This window comes from Podarcis vaucheri, assembly GCF_965113315.1.
Source record: "Podarcis vaucheri genome assembly, chromosome: 8".
Classification (NCBI taxonomy): domain Eukaryota; kingdom Metazoa; phylum Chordata; class Lepidosauria; order Squamata; family Lacertidae; genus Podarcis; species Podarcis vaucheri.
In genome coordinates, this window is record NC_138766.1 from 65,469,341 (window position 1) to 65,490,542 (window position 21,202).

Below are 21,202 nucleotides of genomic sequence, written 5' to 3' on the forward strand. Positions count from 1 at the left end.
CTTTCGCCTACGTTTGTCTGTCACACTCATATATATATATATACACACACACGAAGAGAAAGAGAAACAGAGCAGCTGCTTCCTCACGTCCGTGAGGAAACTCGCTTTCTCTCTCTCTCTCGCCCCTCTCCCCCCCCCCACCCAGCCGCGCGCGCCCCCGCCTCGCGCTGCTTTTCGCGCCTCCCTCCCCACAGGCGGCTCTTCCTCTCCCCGCGCGCGTGCGCTTGCCTAGTGCGGCGCGTGGGGCACCTGCTTGTCTGGGCTGCTGTTGGCCGCTGCCGCCAGCGCCACGCAGGGCTGCTGCCGAAGCTAAGAGCTGCTGCTGCTGCTCCTGCTGCTCCTGCTCGCTGCTGCCGCCGCCTCCTCCTTACTGCCGGTTCCAGTTCCTTCCTCCGCTGGCGCCGCTAGTGTTGCTTCTGCTTCTTCTGCCGCCGCCGCTGCTGCCGTGCGAGCGAGTTGGGCTGATCCGGTGGGGTTTGCCCCTTCCCCGCCTGCTCCTTCCCCCCCCACCCCCTTTTGCCTGCGAGTCAGCCTGGCTCCGAATCACGTGGCAATTGCCTGAGGCTGAGACTAAAGAGGGGGAGGAATAAAAAAAAGGGGGGGAGAGAGAGAGCAAAAAGCGCCTCATTCCTTCTTCCACCGCCATACTGTATTTTATAGTAACTCGCATTTTTATTCCTTCCTTTTACTCCCGCTCGGTGAGTACCTTTCCGCTGACATTCTTGTCCTCCTTTTTCGTCCTGTTTTTGTTTTTTCCTCTCTCTTCCTTTTTTTTTGTTTTTGTTTTTGCTGCTTTTTTATTTTTTAACCTCTTTGTTTTCATGGATTTGATCCTTTTTCTGATGACAAGTTTTTTTTTTCTTAGCATGCGATGGTTTACTAAACTGGGAGCAAAAGGTGTTGCTGGAACTGGAAGTCACTGGGAGCCTAAAGAGGAAAGGAGAAAGAGAGCGAGCGAGAGAAATAGACTTGCCAGTCCAGCAATAACGTAAATGCAGATAAATTATACGTATTTATACATATGCAACTGGTTTTGTTGTGAGAAAGAAAGAAAGAAAAGCGATGTGAATTATGATGCATATTTTTTTTATTAAAAAAAACCAAAGAGGTGAGAAATGGGCATGTTGCTTAAACTCTGTTTTGCAGAGATTTTTGATGATGTTGTTTTGGTTTTTTTATTTTTTGTATATATATGAGATTTGAAAATGCATTTTACAGCAGTGTTTACAAAGAGTTTGTAATCTTGCAATACTGGTGCAAGCCACTAAGCAAGATATTAATTTTGTTAAATGGTTTTTGTTTTTCGTTTTGTTTCCTTTTTTTGGACACCTGGTTGCAATCAGCCGTTTTTCTTCTTTTTCTGTTTTTGGTGCCCGGTTATAATGTGAAACTTTTCTTGCAGCTTGGTACTGTTGATCATTTTTAAATACACCCCCACTTCCCTTAAAAAAATACTATATTGCAAAAAAGAGAGAAAAAGCCAAAGATAATTCCTTTCCAAAATTTCACTTTTTTATTCTTTTATACCGAGATAATGTTATGATGATTATCATAATGTTGATAGATATACACATATATACAAATAAGTACATTTTCAAATGATGGCAGTGGAAGGTTTTCCTGGAGAATGAAGTGCGGTTTGGTTTCCTTGTCAACGGAAGATGAAGTGAACAACTGAACATCTCCCCAGTGCAGGTACTTTAGCTCCTTGTAGGCGTTTCCACTCTTTGTAAATTACATTACCGAGATCCCCCCTCCCTCTCTCCCCAAATAAGATCTCTTGAGCCTTAGCTGCAGAGCTGTAAGTGATGAAATGAAGATGAAGCTAGGTATTCTTTTGCTGTTTGAATAGATGCAAAACTGTACTAATTGTGCACAGGTCATTGCATGGTTTGTGTGCATAAAGGGAGCTTACCTGAGTGGAACCCGTGAGAGACATCTCACAGGCAGGGACTCTTTGATGAGGTTAAGGAACTGACAATGCCAGGACTTGATAAAGAGAAAGATGTTGGGGTTTTGTTATTGCCCACTAGGTGTTTGAGACAGACACAGCAGCAGCAGCAGCAGCATCCCTCTGAAGCTTGTTACCTTATCAGGCTTGAGCCTGAGACATTTTTTGCAACCAGATACACCACACACAAACACACATGCACACCTCACCCCCCCTTAATTTCCAACATCTGTCTTCCTCCTTAACAATGCCTAAATAATGCACTGTGTCTCCTACCTATCAGTTTTCAGTTAGATGGACAAAGATTTGACTATAAGAAAACAGTTGGTATTTGTTTTCATTTGGGTTTAATGATTATTGGTGTTACTGACCTCCAGTGCCTGGGAAACAGTTGCCTTCCATCCTAATTCATGATTTGGGCAAGAAATGGATTGCTTTGTTTGCCATGCTGTTAATCACTGAATAGTGATAGATGGTGATTTTAAAAGAGTGTAAATGAAGATGCAGTTTGAAAATTTTTCCTCCTTCCCCTATCCCACCAAGCTTTATTTGAGTAGTTCAATATGTGGTCAAGAGTTAGATGTTTTGCATGTTTGCTGTTCTGTGGTTAATACTTTAAAATGGTGATGTCTAGATTACATGGGCACATACTTTGTGGTTTCTTTAACACAGCCAGGCACAACAAGTGTGCAGTGGTATATTTTCATGTTTTTAACCATATGCAAAATAGTTTTACTTAGGTTGGAGAGAAAGCCGTTCCTGCATCTATCTAAAATTTATTTAATTTGAAATGCTTTGCACATGCATATGGTAATGATGGAAAAAGTTTGTTCTTGCATAATCTGCAGTGCTAAGGTAGTTGGGATGTAGAAAACCAAATTAAATCAACTGAGTAATGCTGTATAGAAAAGCGGAGACTGAAGACATACATTTTCCAGTAGTATGCAATAAAAGTGCTCAGCGAACTTGAAAAAAGGTTGTAAATTTCATGCAACTGACCCAGCAAGACTTCTCAAGAGATAGTTGTTTATCTAATTGATATGTGTAGCATTTAACTGGAAGTGTTGACTGTACATCTCAAAGATAAACACATTTCTGTAGAAGCAAATGCATTTTTTTTGGGAAAAATGAAACTTTGTTTCTGTGTAAATATGCTTAAAGCTACAATCCTATACACACTTTCTGGAAAGCAAGTCTTATTGAATTAAGTGGGATTTACTTTTAAACAAACTTGCATAGGATCAGGTTGTACTATTGAAGTACCAATTTAACAACATACTACACCATATTTTAAAATATATACTGAAAGTATTAAGAAAAACAGTCTGAAAAACGTAAGCTGGTCCTATCAGTTTCAATTGAATGTATATTCAGGATCCTGGCTATGTGTGGAGAAGATAACTTGCTTGTTTGGAATAGTTCCTGTCTTTGCTGATCATTTTGAAAAGCATTATTTTAAAATGTTTAGGCTTCTAAATCGATTGGTCAGGGGCTGAGAAACCTTTCCATTTAGCCACCATTGTTTCATAGATACCTTCATTTTTGATATTTTAAAGATGCTTTTACCAAACAAAGCAGTCTTGCCTTGCCTTGCTTTGTAAGATAATGCAGATGTGTTACCTCAGTGATTTGAAAGAATGCCACTTCACTAGGTGCCATATCTTTGTGCTTTTTCATATAAAATTAATTCCGAACACTTTCTGATGCATGTGGGAACTAATAAAACTTTATGTCAGATACAGTGTTTTAAGAGGAAACATTCCAAATTATGAGTATATTCTTAAGTGCTTTTTCAGAGCTCTTCCATTTTCTTCTAGGTGAGTAATCATTGAAGGTCCTCTGGAATATTCTGAATGTAATGAAGAATATGTGTATAGTATTTTCAAAACTTGAGCCAAATATTGTAGAGTTTTGGAAAATTGCCATTTTGAGATGCGTACATAGAGTATAAGTAATATTTGGCAGACAGGTGCAGCCAGATCCTAATTATGTTTACATAGAAGCAAGTCCCTTTTATTTCAGTGAACTTTGTCTCCAGTAGTAGCCTGGTCCTATGCAGAATTAAGCGTATGTAAATATGTGTTGGATTGGACTCTCAGGTGTGTTTTGGAATGCAACCTCATCCCTTTTATTTATCAGTGTGCATGTCTTAGCCGATTGAATTTAATGCTGTCGGAAACTGAGTTTTCTCAATGAAGTGACTGGAAGTCTGAAAATCTAGAGATATCAGTGCTCCTACTATTTTTTTCAATATTTGAAGCAACAGATTTGTAAATTATAAATTCAGAATATTTTATAATGGATGCATACAAGATTGTGTACCCATAATAACGTTTGAAAGTGGCAAAGTAATTGAAATACAATTTAAATATCTCAGTTTTCTTCAAAGGAAGACAATCTTATTTTGCGTAGCTCTTTAACAGAATATGTTTGTTGTGAAGTCCAACTTCACTATTACCTGGGACTAAATCTGCTCAGTTAAGGGCTTGTCTCAAGAAGCTTCTAAGTGCCCCCATTTAATAAGAGCACTGTGTTTTTGCACTGATATAGACAGAGATGCACAGGAAAGGCTCTCTTAGTGTCTCTGTTTTGGATGTTTGTTTGTTTATGGTTGCAGCTTGCCCTTTGAATTGGTGTAAGCATCTTAAGCATCCTTATCTGGAAGTAAGACAATGTGTGCTTAGAGACTTACTTCCAAATAAACATGTTAGGATAGTTCTGCATGATGGTAGCTTGCATACAGTACATTCGATAGATCTAGTTTATTCTCACAGCTTGATCCTATGCATGTTAGTTCCAATGAATTCAGTAGAAATTAGTCTTAAATAAGTATGCATAGACTACAGCCTTAGTATAGAAGGGCTTTGAGTAACATACTTGCACTTCAGCTAGTGAAAAATGCTGCAGCCCTGATGTTGGTTGGGGCAAGGTGCTCAGAGTATATTACTCCAATATAATATTAGCTCTACAGTGGTACCTTGGTTTATGAACTTAATCTGTTCCGGACGTCTGTTCTTAAACTAAAACCATTCTTAAACCGAGGCGCGCTTTCCCTTATGAGGCCTCCGCCGCTGGTGTCCTTCCACCGTTCGGATTCTTTTCTTAGACCGAGGTAAAGTTCGCAAACCAGGACACTACTTCTGGTTTTGCTGAGTTCATAAACCAAATCGTTCGTAAACAGGGCTGTTCTTTCCAATTCAAAGTGCTGCTTATGACCTTTATTGCAGTTAATGGTTGGGGACCAGGTTACTTGAAGAACAACCCGCATCCATGTAAACCTGGCTGGACTTTAAGATTGGCCTAGAGGGCCTGTTTGTGGATCCATCAGTAGCTACAACTAGATTTTGGTGGTGGAACTCTCCATTATTGGAGAGCTGAATTCAACATTCTCCTTGATTTCTCTTAGACAAAGCATAAATATTTTTATTTTCCAGTTAGCGTTGGTTAAGCCAAGCAGGTATGCTGTACCAGAAATGAGGGGGCTGGTTCTGTTGTTCTAGATGGTCTTATAATTGACTGCCTGGTTGTTTTTATTCCACGAGTTAAGTATTGTACAGTGGTGCCTCGCAAGACAAAAAGAATTCGTTCTGCGAGTCTTTTCATCTTGCGATGTTTTTCGTCTTGCGAAGCACGGTCCGTCGCAACTGCGCCTCTTCAAGCGGCTTTTAAAAAAAAGCGCAAGACGTTTTCGTCTTGCGAAGCAAGCCCATAGGGAAATTCGTCTAGCGAAGCAACGCAAAAACGGAAAACCCTTTCGTCTAGCGAGTTTTTCGTCTTGCGAGGCATTCGTCTTGCGGGGCACCACTGTATTGCTTTGTGTTGTGGATATTAATGTGACTTTTTTTTTTACTTTATGCTGCTTTGGGAGGATCAAGATCCTGAAAAGCTGCATCTAAATTGCTAATTAAACCAAATAAACAAAATATACCTCTGTAACTTTATGTACATTTTATAACAGTAGTGCTCTATATCTTTGATTGGGTTGCATCAGAGATTTGCAGAGCTCAGAGGGGATCCCCTTTCTCCATCCATGGAAGAACCCATGGTAAATACATTTGAATTTACATTTGACTCATTGAGGTTTTTCCCCCATTATCTGTTTCTTTTTCCATGCTAGCATGTCATGATTCAGTTTTCCTTACACAGCAGTGTGACAGGCTTTGATCAGAATCCATTCATGACACCAGTCTGTTTTTATGGAAACTGAAGTCCCTAGGCTGTGGTTGGGCATTTACTTCATCTGCTCTGATTACTTTGTCATAATGCAAGTGCAGCAATGGGCATGCAGTCTTCAGTTGTCTTGCATTCTTCTGGGCTAAGGCAAATCTCTTTTTTTGAAAAAAAATACATTGCAATGGAGACCCATACATAATTCTGAATTCTGAATGTGTGTAAGCATTGTTCATATAATTTTTCACCTTGCCTCTGACAAATCAGAAATTCAAATTTTAGCCTTCCAGAGCATGCAGTGACAGGGCAGTCAGTCATGTGTTACACCAATTTACAAAGTCAGGTTTCACATATATATATATATATATATATATATATCAAATGTTTTAAGTAACTGCAAGAAGGGTTGATTGCATTAACAAACCCCCTCAGTTTAATGCCATTACTACAATACTCAAACAAATATATACAATAGTCTGTGGTGCAGTTCTGGAAAATTTTGAAGTGGAAAATTCAAAATGGACATATGAGTTAGCATGTTTAGATGACTTACATTTAGTTAAAAAAAAGCAAAATTATGTCATGTTAGTTTTACAGTGGTACCTCAGGTTACAGACACTTTGGGTTACAGACGCTTCAGGTTACAGACTGCTAACCCAGAAATAGTACCTCGGATTAAGAACTTTGTTTCAGGATGAGAACAGAAATCACGCGGTGGTGGTGTGGCAGCAGCGGGAGGCCCCATTAGCTAAAGTGGTACCTCAGGTTAAGAACAGTTTCAGGTTAAGAACAGACCTCCAGAACGAATTAAGTTCTTAACCCGAGGTACCAGTTTATATGCTGTATAAGTACAATAAGTTATTCCAGTAGTCAAAAGTAGTTGGAACTAAAATAGCTATTTGCAGTAGTAGGGGTAGGGTTCAATAAAGTTCACATGAAACAATCCTGTATATGTTTACTCAGAAGTAAGTCCCACTGTACTGCGTAGGATTTACTTCCTAGTACGTGTGTTAAGGATTGTAGCCAGGCAGAGCACTCCAAACTCACTTTGTAGCAGGTTGGATGGTGATAATGGATTGGATAAAGGTGTCACCGGGCCCAGCGTGGGGCTTCCTTTTCTACCTGCCAAACATGTATGCAGACAGAAGTGCTGCCAGGGGGATTCCCACCAGCAGAAGTCCTCAAAACGGTGTTCTGGAGGCAGTGAGGGGGAGGCCTGATTGCACAATGATTATCCTTCCCCCCCATCCTGACATCACATCCTGGCCACAGTGTGTGGCCGAGCTACAGAGGCAACTGTGGTCGCACTGCTCTGTAAAGCACTGCTAGTCAGTGGCTGGGACTTGGATTGTGGCTTGCTTCTTGCATTCAAACAACTTCTAAGGATTTCTTGGAAATCATTTTTGTTGGAATGTTCTAAACATTCTAAAATATGGCAATACCATTCTCTATTGGTACATTATATTTTAAGTGAAAACACTTGAATCTACTAATTTTAGCTTCTCTTAAGATCAGTGCAAATATGTGCTGTCTAGGGATAGTCACCTGAAAAAAAGTTAATTGCAACTTTGATTTGACTAGTATCACTTCCAGTTGCTCTGTTTGATTTGTATTGGCTTAGTGAGATGTGTATGAGAAGGAAGGAGCTACCATTAGCCTTTGGCTCATATATCCCCACTCTCCCAACTCATATAGGAGGAATTTGGCAGCTTTTAAAAAAAGAAATGTTTGCTGTATTATCCATACAGGGATCCAGGTTTATAACAAACCCTGGTTAGTTTAATAAGCCAGCTTCAGAAACAATGGTTTGAAGTACTTTTGCTTTGAAACCGACAATCATTTGTTGTAAGTTACAATTCCAGGTCCAGATAGTCTAACTAGCTGAGATTCAAGGTAGGCTGGGGTGCAGGGGTTGGGAGAGGGCGTTAACAAAGTCCTGCTCCTGGACACATGAAGTGGTGAGGAGTGTAGAAACCTGTGGTGCACAGCAGGTCCTTTCTGGTTGTGCATGTCTTGGCAGATCATGGTTTAGTAGTATGATGTGTTAGCCAGCAATGCCATCTTGATAGTATGGAGTAGTGTAGATAAATAAAAGTATTGGTACCTGAAGTTTCATTTAAATTTTATTTTGACATATATACATTTTTGGCTTGAACAATTGTGGATGCTATAGGTACTTTTGGGGAGACTAAATAACAGCCATGGTTTCCTACAATATACTATACAAAATTATTTCATTAAACCTAATTACATGTTAATCTAAGAAATGTTTAAAAATTGAGGTAGCATTTTAAGGCTTTCTTTTCTTTCCCGTTCGTAGAGGAAAAAGATTGAATAATTTTAAAACTTGATTATTTTCCTTTGGTTTAAAAGAGTTGAAAATTGTAGGTTAATTTGAATAGTTTATTTAATCTCTTAGAAGCAATTGGACTTTGATTTGTGATCACTTATGTAGGAAACATCATTCTTGCACAATTGACTGATTTTATAACACAATGAGTCATCAACCAACAATTAGAACAAATGATAGAATTTGCTTTTGAATAACAGAGAGAAATAGCTAAGCAAAAAATAAGTAAAAATAAATGGATTAATGTTATTAATTAAGCATCCTGTGCCCCCCTCGGGCTTTATAAATGTAGTCGTGCCACCTGGTCAGCATTCATTTTTCAATATTTTAGTGGTAGGGCTTCTCCTGGAGTCAACTGAGATCTCATCTGAAAGATGTGGGTTCCTTACTTTAGTCCTGTCCCTGTTCTCTTTTTGTCTCCAAAGAATCCCTTGGAAAGTGTTATGACATATCTTCCCATGCCAATGAGTCCACTTTAAAGTAGAACAGGGGTGTGGAACCTTGGATCCTCAAAAATGTTGCTATACATCAGCTCCCATAATTGCTGACCATTTGCCATGCTGGCTGGGGCTGGAGGGCCCCATCTGGAAGGCCGCTGGTTCTCCATCCTATCAGCAGAACAAAGCGGTATTTAATAACATGTAGTTCAGCCACCTGAATAGGTGACTCTGTACAGTGGTACCTTGGGTTACAAACACCTTGGGTTATAGACTCCGCTAACCCGGAAGTAGTACCTTGGGTTAAGAACTTTGCCCCAGGATGAGAACAGAAATTGCGTGGCAGCGGCAGTGGGAGGCCCCATTAGCTAAAATAGTACCTCAGGTTAAGAACGGACCTCTGGAACGAATTAAGTTTGTAACCAGAGGAACCACTGTAGTTACCATGAAAGCCCGAATAATACCTTTTATTCATTTGGATATGGGGGAAATTTTCCCTTTGTCATCACTAATAAGGGTAAATAAACTTCCTTGGTGTGAAGTACAAAAGGATGCTCAAGTGTACAGTTTTAGTTAAACTCTATGGGAAGGGCTATCATTCAGTGGTAGAGCACATGCTTTGCATGCAGAACGCCCCAGGTGCAATCACCAACACCTCCAGGGCAGGCTGGGAGAGACCCCTGTCTGAAGTTCTAGACAGCTGGTGCCAGCCAGTTTAGTAGAGATATTGAGTTAGGTGGACTCAGGATAAGACAGCTTTTTATGTTATGATTACCCATTCTAAAACTTGTATCGCAGTACTGGACAAGGTAAAGACCAGTGAGCTGGCCAGGAAGTGCTCAATGGACCTGGTGTGGTTGAGGACTGAAAATCATAGTGTATCTTTCAAATTCTTCAGAGCATTACTACTACTATTCCATACTCTCATGGTTCCAAGTTGCTATTTTGCGTTTGTATAAGTCTTAATTGTGCACTTTTCTCTCATCATGTTTGTTTGTAAATATATGAATGACTTGCATTTCTGTAGCTTAGAGCTACAGAATAGACATTGTATCTGGTTGCACATACCTCCAATATTTGCTGCTTCTTGTTGTTTTTGTCATGCAAAGCAGTCAACTTGAGGAGAAGGGCTGCTTTAGTCTTTTCATTCAGGCTGTTTTACTGCTCGATAGCCCTTCACTGTGGAGCTTGGGGTTCCCATATCTTTTTGCTCCTGGGGGGAAAAAAGCAGCAGAACACGGTATTTTAAGCAGGAAAATGGTATGAGAGATTGATTTAAGCAGCCCCTGTGTCCTGCTGGTTCTCTGTTCAAGCTGTCACCAACCACAGCTGCTTTTCCTTAAAACAAATACATCAGAGCAAAGTTACATACAACTTACCATTCCAAGAGAAATGCTTAATACCACTGTGTTTTGATTTGTTTTTTTCAGTCTGTGTTGATCTGGTCTGTATTATTTCATTGCTGTAGAATTCAGGGGACATGATGTGACACTTTGCATAATAAAAAGTGATGGCCTAATTAGGCGATGGTCACGCTTAGCTAACCAAGTGATGTATTATTAAGTTCAGCATAGGCTAGAAGTTTGTACCTGAAAGCAAAAGGGAACAATAAGCCAGCAAATAGCATTCACATTTCATTGGGGGGGGGCACTTACAGCTTGCTTTTATCTAGATTTTTTTCATGGTCATACATTTAGGTGATAATGAGACTGCATGGTTCAGGACCAATAAAAAGCATGTATTTTATCAAAAATCACATTTGAATTTGCTTGAAAAGCAAAAGAGAGTTCAATGTGGGCAGACTTGTCACTAGCACATTAATGCCACAGGAGGCCAGGAATATCAGCCTATCTCACAGCTTTCAAGCATTGACTTGCAAGGTAAAAAAGAAAAGAAAAGAGTTTTTGAATACCTGTGTGGTAGTGATTCTGATTGCTTATGTTTCTTTAAAGCATTTAAATTTATGTTTTCAGACCTACCTTTTTGGATATTTTCCTTCACAGCACTGTTTCATTCCAGAGCTGTTTCATATTTTGGCTGCAGTCCTACACATATTTACCTGCAAGTCAGCTATGTTGAACAAAGGGGGACCTACTTCCTAGTAAACATGCACAGGAGTGTACTATTAGAATAGTAGAATGTTTGCACCATACAGAGCACTCCTTTTATCTCAGCAATGGCACGGAATTAAATTTGAGAAAAATAATTTCATATTTTCAAAAAAGCTGTTTATAGAAGCCTTTCTAGTCAAACAAGGGCCGATCTCAAGACACGCTGTGCCTGCAGTTCTTATTGAACTTAATTTGTGTTATGACTGTTTATTGCCTTTTTAAAGAAATTATTCTGAAGTGTGTGGTTGGATGAGTATAATATTTGTGATGCTCCTTCAAGCTAAATGCATGAGTGATACAAAAATATGCAGATACCGTGCCAAATCTTATGCCACCCTAGAGCTCTTTCTTTTTATCTCTCCTAACTCATGGTGGTCAAAAAAGTAGGAGATGGACTCAAAGAGGAGAAGGCAATTGTTTGGAGACATTCCTATATCATCGTTGTCACAGGCTAGGTCTTATGTAAGTGCTTTTATTGGCTTAAGAGCAAAATGCAGACTCCCTCCCCCCCCCCCCTCAGTGTATATTAACAGCATATAGGAGTGTGCCCTCTCCACTTACTGAAAGTTGTAGCAAACAGTGGGACTTGCTGTTCTTTCTCCCCAACCCTAAACAGATTTACTTTTAAGCGAAGCAAGCTTTCTGGGAAGCGGAAGAATTTTGAAGGATGTATTATTATAACAACAACAACAACAATTTTATTTATACCCCGCCCTCCCTGGTCGAGACCAGGCTCAGGGTGGCTAACCAAATATATAATACATTAAAAACACAAAATCAAATGATTAGTTTAAAATACAATTCGAATCACATTTAAAATCAAAATAAAATTAAGTGGGAACCCATGAATGATAACTGTAGGGGTAAGGAATTAAAAGTTCACCAGGCCCGCCCACTTGTGCTGGTCCCATATGGGCCGATAGAAAGAGCCAAGGAGGCCGCTTACATACAGGGTCCCATAAAAAGAAGGGAGTCAGACTGGGCTCAGACCAAAGGTCTGGCGGAACAGCTCCATCTTGCAGGCCCTGCGGAAGGATGTCAAATCCCGCAGGGCCCTGGTGTCTTCTGACAGAGCGTTCCACCATGTATCCTCTTCCAAGTAGCACAACTGTACTCTAGTCTTCTAGTCATTACTGCAATACCTTTTATTTGGGCAAGACAAGTCTGTATATGAGGACACCAAACAATTGTGACTTTGTCATAATATTTTTAAAAAAGCTTAAACCAAAAAAAGCTTAAACCAAGAACAAACTTAGTTGGTTTCTAAGGTGCTACTGGGCTTTTTGTATATACAGTGAGAGTTTAAAACAACTTAAATTATAAAGAATGCACATCTCAAGTGTCAATAGCCAGGGTAAAGAGGTATGTCTTCAGTATTTGCCAAAATGAAGATGCTAGATGCATCTCTGTGGGGAGGGAGTTGCAGAACCCAAGAGCTCCCACAGAGTGTGACCTCTCCCAGCCTCTCACCCCCTTCTCTTCCTGCCCCATGCACCGCACCAGATCAGCACAGGGGCTAGGCGGGGGGGGGGGGTACTGAGAGAATCTCCCAGAACAGCACATGGTGGCAGGAGAAGGGTGCTCACACTGATTGAACAATCATAATAGTGCAACAATTTCTCCAACTATGTCAACTTTGAATGAATGACTTCTAACAAATACTCTATGCTAAGCATCACCATTTGAACTAGGTTACATCAAATATCACTTTGAATGAAACTATATTGAAGTAACAGAAGTTTCTGTTACAGATTCTCAATCATATGAAGGACCGGATGTTGGCTGATGGGTGTGATAGTTATTCTATATTTAAATTAATGCAGCTGTAAAGGTTTCAGTCTCTATACATTCAGTCAAAAGTCTCATAAATACTTCTGAAAAGCCCAGTCAAGGAACTGCATTTGCAGTTACATAATTAGGCTTTATGTTTACAATGTTAAGAGTTCAAATAAGTAATTTTATAGTTTGATTGTTCGTAGCCAAAGCATTTTTTATTAAGGAAATATAAAATTAATGGTAAATAAAAGGCACCCTTATGTTCAGAATTCATTTTCTGGTTACATGGTTTATACTTTATTTGCGGTTGAGAATTACAAGAAATTGGTAACAAAATTAAAGACAACCTTGGGCCGTTTCAGACAACCACTCTTGTGATTCTGGCTGCAAGGGAAAAATGCCTGTGACAAGTTAGTATTAATTTGAAGTTTGATGCCATATGCTAAAGCTAGCATGGATTGAATGTTAATGTTCAGTTGCAATTGTTTAATGGCACTATCATTTTATATTAGTATGAATATATAAATCATATACTGCATCCCTTTTTAACTCACAGACCTTGGGCTGTATGCAGCATGCAACCCTGTACTGCAGTCTAACTGGGAAGAGCCACTAAAACATGATTTACAAAGCTGCTTAGCTACTAGGCTTGCATGTTTTGCTACATGTTACTCAGGGGATGGCCAGGGAGCTATGAATTAGACAGGCCTATTGTCTTAATGGAATTTCATTATGTCTCAAACGTAATAAATGGAAATGGTTGAAATGATGGGCTTCTGCTGAATGTTTATATATCCAGTTCCGTGCAGTAGTTGATGTGTCTTATGGGGTTTAAACTTCTTATAGGGTCTAGACAAATTAATTGAAGATAAGGCTATCAAAACCTGCTAGCCGTCATGGCTCTGTACTATCTCTAGTATCGGAGAGGGTATGTCTCTGAATACCAGTTGCTGGGAATCACAGGTGGGGGAGAGTGCATTTGTGCTCATTCCTTCCTTCTGAACTAGACATGTGGTTGGCCACTGTGAGAACAGGGTGCTAGGCTAGATGAACTTTAATTCTGAGATTCATTTTTTTTATACGAGTTGGGCTGATATCGCTACTGACTGTGCTGCTGTTAAATGTCAAGATGCTACACGCTGCCCAAAGTGATTTCAGTGGAGATGGTAATGAGCACCAGCAAGATAAAGTATAATATGACTAATAGAAGGCATTTGAATAGGCTGAATTGATTCTGAACAAAGCAGTATTTTCTCCCAGATCCTAAACTAAAGTGCAATCAGCATGCTATAATAACTCTGCTGAAAGAACCCACATCAACGGACTGAGAACTCTGATGATTAAGTAATGATAGATACTAAATGGTGCTCACATGTAAAGCACAAAGTTAACTATTTCAGAACTCCAGTTCTTAGCTGCAATTAATGTACAATTAATGTACATATAATTAGAGTATTGACTACATCTAGAGTCTTTGCAGTTGATCCTTTTCTCCCAGTCAAAACTATTTTCTTTGGTTTTTAAAAATATTTTTATCGTTTGGATCAGACGGATTATTAAGGTCCCCCTCCTCTCAGTTGTGGTGATAAAGATTGGGGTCTTTTTGGTTGTTGTGCTTTCATGAAATAATTCTGACATCAACAATTCTATTCAGTATAACAGAAGAGTGCATTAAAATTGTTGTTTTGTTATTTGCCTTTCTGGACTTATTTTTATTTTATTTATTTTATTTTTGTTCAAACTTTTCGTTCCCTTATCTTGGGATATGGGCTTTTCTCTTGGTGCCAATACAACTCTGAAAGCAAACAGGATAGGGATAGAAGAGGGCCAAGCAAGTGAAAAGAGGAGGAGGGCCGCAGCTGGAATGGATGAAATTCTATAGGTGGTTGTGTTTCATTGCTACAGTCAAGCAATGAAGACTTACTCAAAATTGCTTTCAGCTCTGTGGTAAGACCTGCTCTGTGTTCAAGATGATGTCCATGTTACCCAAAACAATATGTTCACTTTCTGAGAAACTGAACTTTGAACCCATTTGGACAAATTCAACGAACATAATCTTTTAGAAAAATTGAGATCTCTTTACAAATTCAGTATTATTTGCTTCTTCTGCTTAAGGGTCTTGTCCCTTTATGGAACGGTTGCAGTAAGGAGCATATTGAGGCTTTACAACACAAGGACAGAATCAGCTCTGGCCAACTTACATTCAACAGGATTTTGCTTTAGCAGTTGTAGCGCTAACGCTTTAAGATATTCATCATAGCAGCTAGAGTAGAGGATTCCTGTGCCTATCCCATGGACTTTGTTGCTCTAGATTGTTCCATTACATCAGTTTAATTTACTAGCTGAATAAGTTCACACTTCAGCATAAGTGTCAAACCGAAATATTCTGTGCTCTACTGTGCAAGGTGTTATGCTGTAGTGCGAAGGAAAAGGTAATAGCTGTTAATGATCAGAAGACTAACAAAACAGAAAAGAAAGAACTTCATCAGTGGAGCAATGCCCTAAATTATATTATCCTGAAAAAAGAAAATGTGGAACTTGTGGTGCTATTTTCTTCTTGTGCAGAAATGAAATGCTCCAAATGAACTGCACATAAGCTGAATTATATGTTTCAAAAGGGGCAATTAAAACATTAATAGGATATTAATGAAATGTGTATATTAAATGCTAAAGGCTGGGAAGTAATCCATACCTCAGTGCTCAGTACCTGTAACGTGCTTTGTTTCTGCTTTATTGTAGCTGTTTAATAAGCCCACTCGAAATAATTTCCCTTAAGAATTGATTACATAAAATTGGTTCACAAGTCATTTCCTCCCTTCACCACCATAATTATTTTTTCCAATAATGTTATTGCAAGAGCCATTGAGAATGTGGCCCACTTAATACAGTACATATTTGGTAGTACTTAAAAGTATAGTTTCAATTGCTATTATTGGAAATTCTGATTAGTAGATGAACTGTTTTATTTGCCAAAACAGTAGCATAGCCAAGGAGGGCTCATCAATCATCACCATTTTGGATTAGGTCAGTCATGCCAATGGAAGGCACTTGCTAGGTGAGAGACAAGGCATGTTGCTGGATTCTGGAAAGGCTCACCACTGTGCCGTTTAAATATATTCCTATAAAAAGGAGATTTCAAAGCAGATGGGAAACAATATAGAAGTTTAACAGATTTTGAACTTATTCTGAAATCTGCATTAAACACATACTGAATGCAGCAGGGAAACCTGTGTATGTGTTATCCAAAACTTTGTACCTATTCTGCCAGAACACCTTTGGCAGTGGAGCAAATATAACAGTGGACTGTTCTACTGTATTAGAGGTCATGATAATGCCATATTTGCTATTTTGCTGCTGGTTCCTGTGGTCCTCTCAGCCGAAGAATTTGAGCTTAAGACTGCTCCCTTAATAATCAATTTGATTTCCAAATTTTAGATGCACATCCCAGTCCTTGTATAGCCAAAATTCTCAAAAATGAGAGAGGAATGGGTGAAATCCGAGGTTTTTCAGAAGTACCTCGAAAAAGTTCTTAAGGGAATGGGGAAGCCCCCAAAACAGCCCCATGTGGGACTGAGCCTGTTCAGTTGCCTACCTGACTTCTTGTAGAGGATGGAGTTGTGGAATGGAATACCAGATGAGAGAGGATACAGAGGAGTGTTCCGGGAGAAGGTGTGGCTCACTAGACTGGAAGAGGAAATAGGTACATCCCACTTGGCAACATTTTGTTCTGTTTGATAGCCAGGACAGCTTTCCCCTACCTGCCATTGCCCATGTATCTTGGACTATGAGTCCAATCATCTCTGACCATTTTCCATGCTGCCTGGGGGTATGGGAGGTTTTCCAGATAGCTTCATCAGGCTAGATTGTAAATTAAACAGTGAGCCGGGGGGGGGGGTGTTTTCTGGCTGTGAGCCTGCATCTGTCTTAAGGCGGAATATGGAAAGACAATTCTAGATTCTGTACAGCTATCAGGTTGCATAAAGGTCTTTTGGGAAGGAGAAATATAAAAATGACCAGTTCTCTGGAACTGCAGAAACCACCTGTTATCTAGACTTGTCTTCATCTGTAAGCAAAACCCACAGGTTTTTTGATAGGTGAAGATATCCAGGTTGGCTTTTAAACCCAGCATACTAGCTGTGTGGATTCCCCCCGCCCCTTTATGGCTAATACAGATATGCATATCCGGATTCTTTGAAGCACTTTCCATCACAGTGGCAAATAGCACTTTTCCAAGCAGCAAACTAACTAAAATTAAAGTACAGCAGAAGTGTTTGTTTGAGAGAAAGTATCTGATTCCTCTGCAACAGTTGAATAAGCTCCGGACACCCTTTACAAAACAAACAACCATCTTCCATCACTTTGTTTAACAAGGCACATTTTATGACTACAGTGGTGCCTCGCAAGACAAAATTAATCCGTTCCGCGAGTCTCTTCGTCTAGCGGTTTTTTCGTCTTGCAAAGCAACCCTATTAGCGGCTTAGCGGATTAGCGCTATTAGCGGTTTAGCGGCTATTAGCGGCTTAGCGGCTAAAAGGCTATTAGCGGCTTAGAGGATTAGAAAAAGGGGGGAAAGGGGGGGAAATCGCAAGACTCGCAAGACTTTTTCGTTTTGCGAAGCAAGCCCATAGGGAAATTCGTCTTGCGAAGCGCATCAAAAAACGGAAAACCCTTTCGTCTAATGGGTTTTTCGTCTTGCGAGGCATTCGTCTTGCAGGGCACCACTGTAGATAGAAAATGGATGCAAAGCACACACACACCCCGTCATTTCCCAGCTGAACTGAAATTAATCATAGCAGAGTTATTGTGTAGGAAGTCATTATACTCAAGAAAGTTTTCTATGGTCCATGTTGCAAAAAATGGTGGAGATTGGGTACCTTGTGCCAACTTAGACTGAGTTGTGACTGAGTCCCAGTTATTGTCTCATCCACTTAGACCAGAAGTGAATGAAACTGGAGCTGTAGTTTTCCCATGCATGAAAGATTATCTGCAAAAGTGCTTCTTAATGAACTACTTCAATTTACCCAATGTCACCTATGCAAAATATATAACTGGTGCAGGTGCTACCAGAAAGCTCCAAACTAAATGGACTCAGCAGTTTGTAATCTTCATCTGTGAAAGCACAAAGCAATCGATGTGGCGCCAAAAGCCACGGGGACTCAATGGAACCCCAAAACCTATCATCATCATTACTGTTCTTATTTAACAACGGGATGGAATTTTGCAGACAAAATGTGATTTTTGTCAATAGTTTGGGAACTGCTTCTCATTTCCCCATCTACATGGAATGTCAACTGGCAATTTTCAGCATTAAAAATAAGATGAAAGAACTAACAGTCAAGCTGATTTTTCTTAAGTACATATTTAACCAGAACTCCCACACAAACAGTATGTGCCTTTTTTTCTTTTTGGCTAGGAACCATTTATTTGTGAGATGATGACTCATCACTGGTTGTTGCTCTCAGGCTATTATGGAATGGTTCCCTAGGGTTTAGGGAGAGAGACTTAATTTGTATCTGTCGTATTAGCCGACTAGTGAAGGGAAAATGCATAATTCAAATAACTCAGTTTTGTTTGAACCATACTGATTTAAAATATGATCTTACCTTCTTGCACTAGGAAGCTGATCAAGAATCCTGTCTACAGAAAAGATCTAACTTTTTTGTGAGATTCAGAGACATGTTTCATTTGGAGAGAACAAATGACCCCTTACCAACTGACAGCTGTAAATACATAAAACGTTGAAGCTTTCTTGAGGCATGACTCCAAATGCCAACACAAAATCAATACTGAAAATCAATACAGTATATGTGCAGTAGTTACTTAATCATATTTTTTCTTAATTTATTTCAGTGACAGAGAGAGACAGATCCTTAAGGGCAAAAGTTCTGTTCATGTCAATGGAGATATACAACATCACACCCTTTATTGGTCTTGCTAGTGTATCCACTGACAAACCGTGGAACTAAATCCAGTGCAATTTCCATTACATATGTAATCTGTCAGCACTGAATGTGATTGTGACCTATACTGTAATCTCAGAATTTTGCAAAAATCTGCAAAAACTTTTTATCAATGTATAGTGAGTGGGCCCATTCATGAGAAATAGTGAATATGATAAGACATGAATGTAACACAGTATGCATCCATAAATACATATTGGGTGAAATCCAGATCCATTAATACTACTAGGAATTTTGCCATTGACTTCTGTGCAGCATGTCGTGTTCACTTGCTTATCAGTGAAAGAATAAGAAAAGATACAAAATGTGTGTAAATAAGCATGGGTCATAGGATTGTTCAAAGACTCAGAAATAAAATTTCAGAATATCCTTAGCTAGATTTTCTCCAGAAAGCATTCTACTTAAGGACATCAAGGATAGTACAGTGGTACCTCGGGTTACATATGCTTCAGGTTACATACGTTTCAGGTTACAGACTCCGCTAACCCAGAAATAGTGCTTCAGGTTAAGAACTTTGCTTCAGGATAAGAACAGAAATCGGGCTTTGGCGGCGCAGCGGCAGCAGGAGGCCCCATTAGCTAAAGTGGTGCTTCAGATTAAGAACAGTTTCAGGTTAAGAATGGACCTCCGGAACGAATTAAGTACCTAACCCAAGGTACCACTGTACCTGTAAATGTTAGGCTTTGGGATGATGGTTTGAAGGAGTAGTAAATTACATTGTTAGATCAAAATAAATGTCTAAAATAGCACTATAAGCAGTATTATAGCTGCAAGCTAAATAAGATTTAAACCTGTGCAGATAGATGTTGTGACTTGAATGATAGATTACAACCGGTTTTAACTTTGTGATGGCCGCTAGTTGTAAATAAGTAAGTTGAACTTATGAACTAGCATGTATTTGGAATATGACAACACTCTCTCCTAGGTTCTGAGACCTGGGGTGGGAAGGTGAAGCTATAATCAGAAATTGCAGTGGGTTGCATATAGTATCCAGTTCCTATTTTATACATTCCCAAGTTCAGTTTTCCAAAATTCTAAGTTAAATATTTCATTAGCATAATCTTTTAACAGAGATCAAAGTTTAAATTTCCCTTTAATATTATTCAAGGAAAATCCTCATTAACATTAATAGTAGTTTTGACTTTGAGTAGAGGGCAGAATTTGATGTATGGTAATATTGCATATTGCATCAGGGACGCGGGTGGCGCTGTGGGCTAAAGCCTCAACGCCTAGGGCTTGCCGATCGAAAGGTCGGCGGTTCGAATCCCCGCGGCGGGGTGCGCTCCCGCTGTTCGGTCCCAGCGCCTGCCCACCTAGCAGTTCGAAAGCACCTCCGGGTGCAAGTAGATAAATAGGTACCGCTTACCAGCGGGAAGGTAAACGGCGTTCCGTGTGCGGCTCTGGCTCGCCAGAGCAGCGATGTCACGCTGGCCACGTGACCCGGAAGTGTCCCCGGACAGCGCTGGCCCCCGGCCAATAAATGTGAGATGGGCGCACAAACCCCACAGTCTGTCAAGACTGGCCCGTTCGGGCAGGGGTACCTTTACCTTTACCTTAATATTGCATGCAACTAATGTTGATTTATTAAGCTGAGTATTTCCTTACTAAATCTTCATCATTTTTATTTTATATCCGCAAACAGTTAACTCTGCTTTGTCTGCTAACTAGCTTGCAGTATTATTAAAAGTAATTGTGGAGAGAGATAATTGCAGAGACATACATAATGACATACAAGTCATTACCAATTGCTATATGCAATGAAGTAAATTAGGTCACATACATTTTTCACCTTTGGGTGAAAAAGACAGAATGGGGCAATTTGAACTGGAAATGTATCTGCTATTAAACTTTATTTTCTATAATTTACAAATAAGCAATCAGCTTGGAATTTTTTTGTACATAACTAATTGTGTTAAAGTCATGAAACAGTTGTTTCCAGTACTTATATGTAAGGCTGATTTCTGTGCTACATATATAAAAAGAATGGAAGCAAACCGTGAGAAACTTTCCTAGTACAAGTTGTATTAACATGAGTGGAAGATCAAGGTGAATAGAACTCTTAATTCTACAACAATCAACAAAGTTTGGAGGAGAGTTGATCATGCACATTTTAGGGATGCCAGTGGATCCTACTGCTTTTCCATTCAAGGGCTCTAAAATTCCAAAACATTGGGAATGAATGCTAGTAAAGGCTCCCAGGGATTCACAAAGTGGATGCTGCACTGTGCCTGCTTTCCCCTGTTGCAAGCCCTGGAAGAATGACCATTGCATCATTTCCCCCCTAAATTTTGGCTAGTCCTGGCTGCATCAGAGTACCTTTCCTTGCCAAGGATTGGGAGTAGAGCGACATCTTCCAGAATCCTCAGGAGAAGCTGGTTCTCTGTGTTTATTTGTTTGTCCTGAATCTCCTTCCATTCAACTGTATTGAAAGACTCTAGGTTCCATAA

General features: G+C 39.7%; 1 long non-coding RNA gene across 1 annotated transcript in view; it reads left to right on the forward strand.

Moving 5' to 3' along the window:
- Positions 1–330: 330 nt before the first annotated feature.
- LOC309538494 overlaps positions 331–21,202 on the forward strand; it is a 39,377-nt gene continuing 18,505 nt past the window's right edge. Inside the window, exons 1-2 of the long non-coding RNA XR_014222232.1 lie at positions 331–988; positions 1,609–1,695. This is a non-coding gene — a long non-coding RNA (uncharacterized lncRNA). The remainder of the gene's footprint in view (positions 989–1,608; positions 1,696–21,202) is intronic.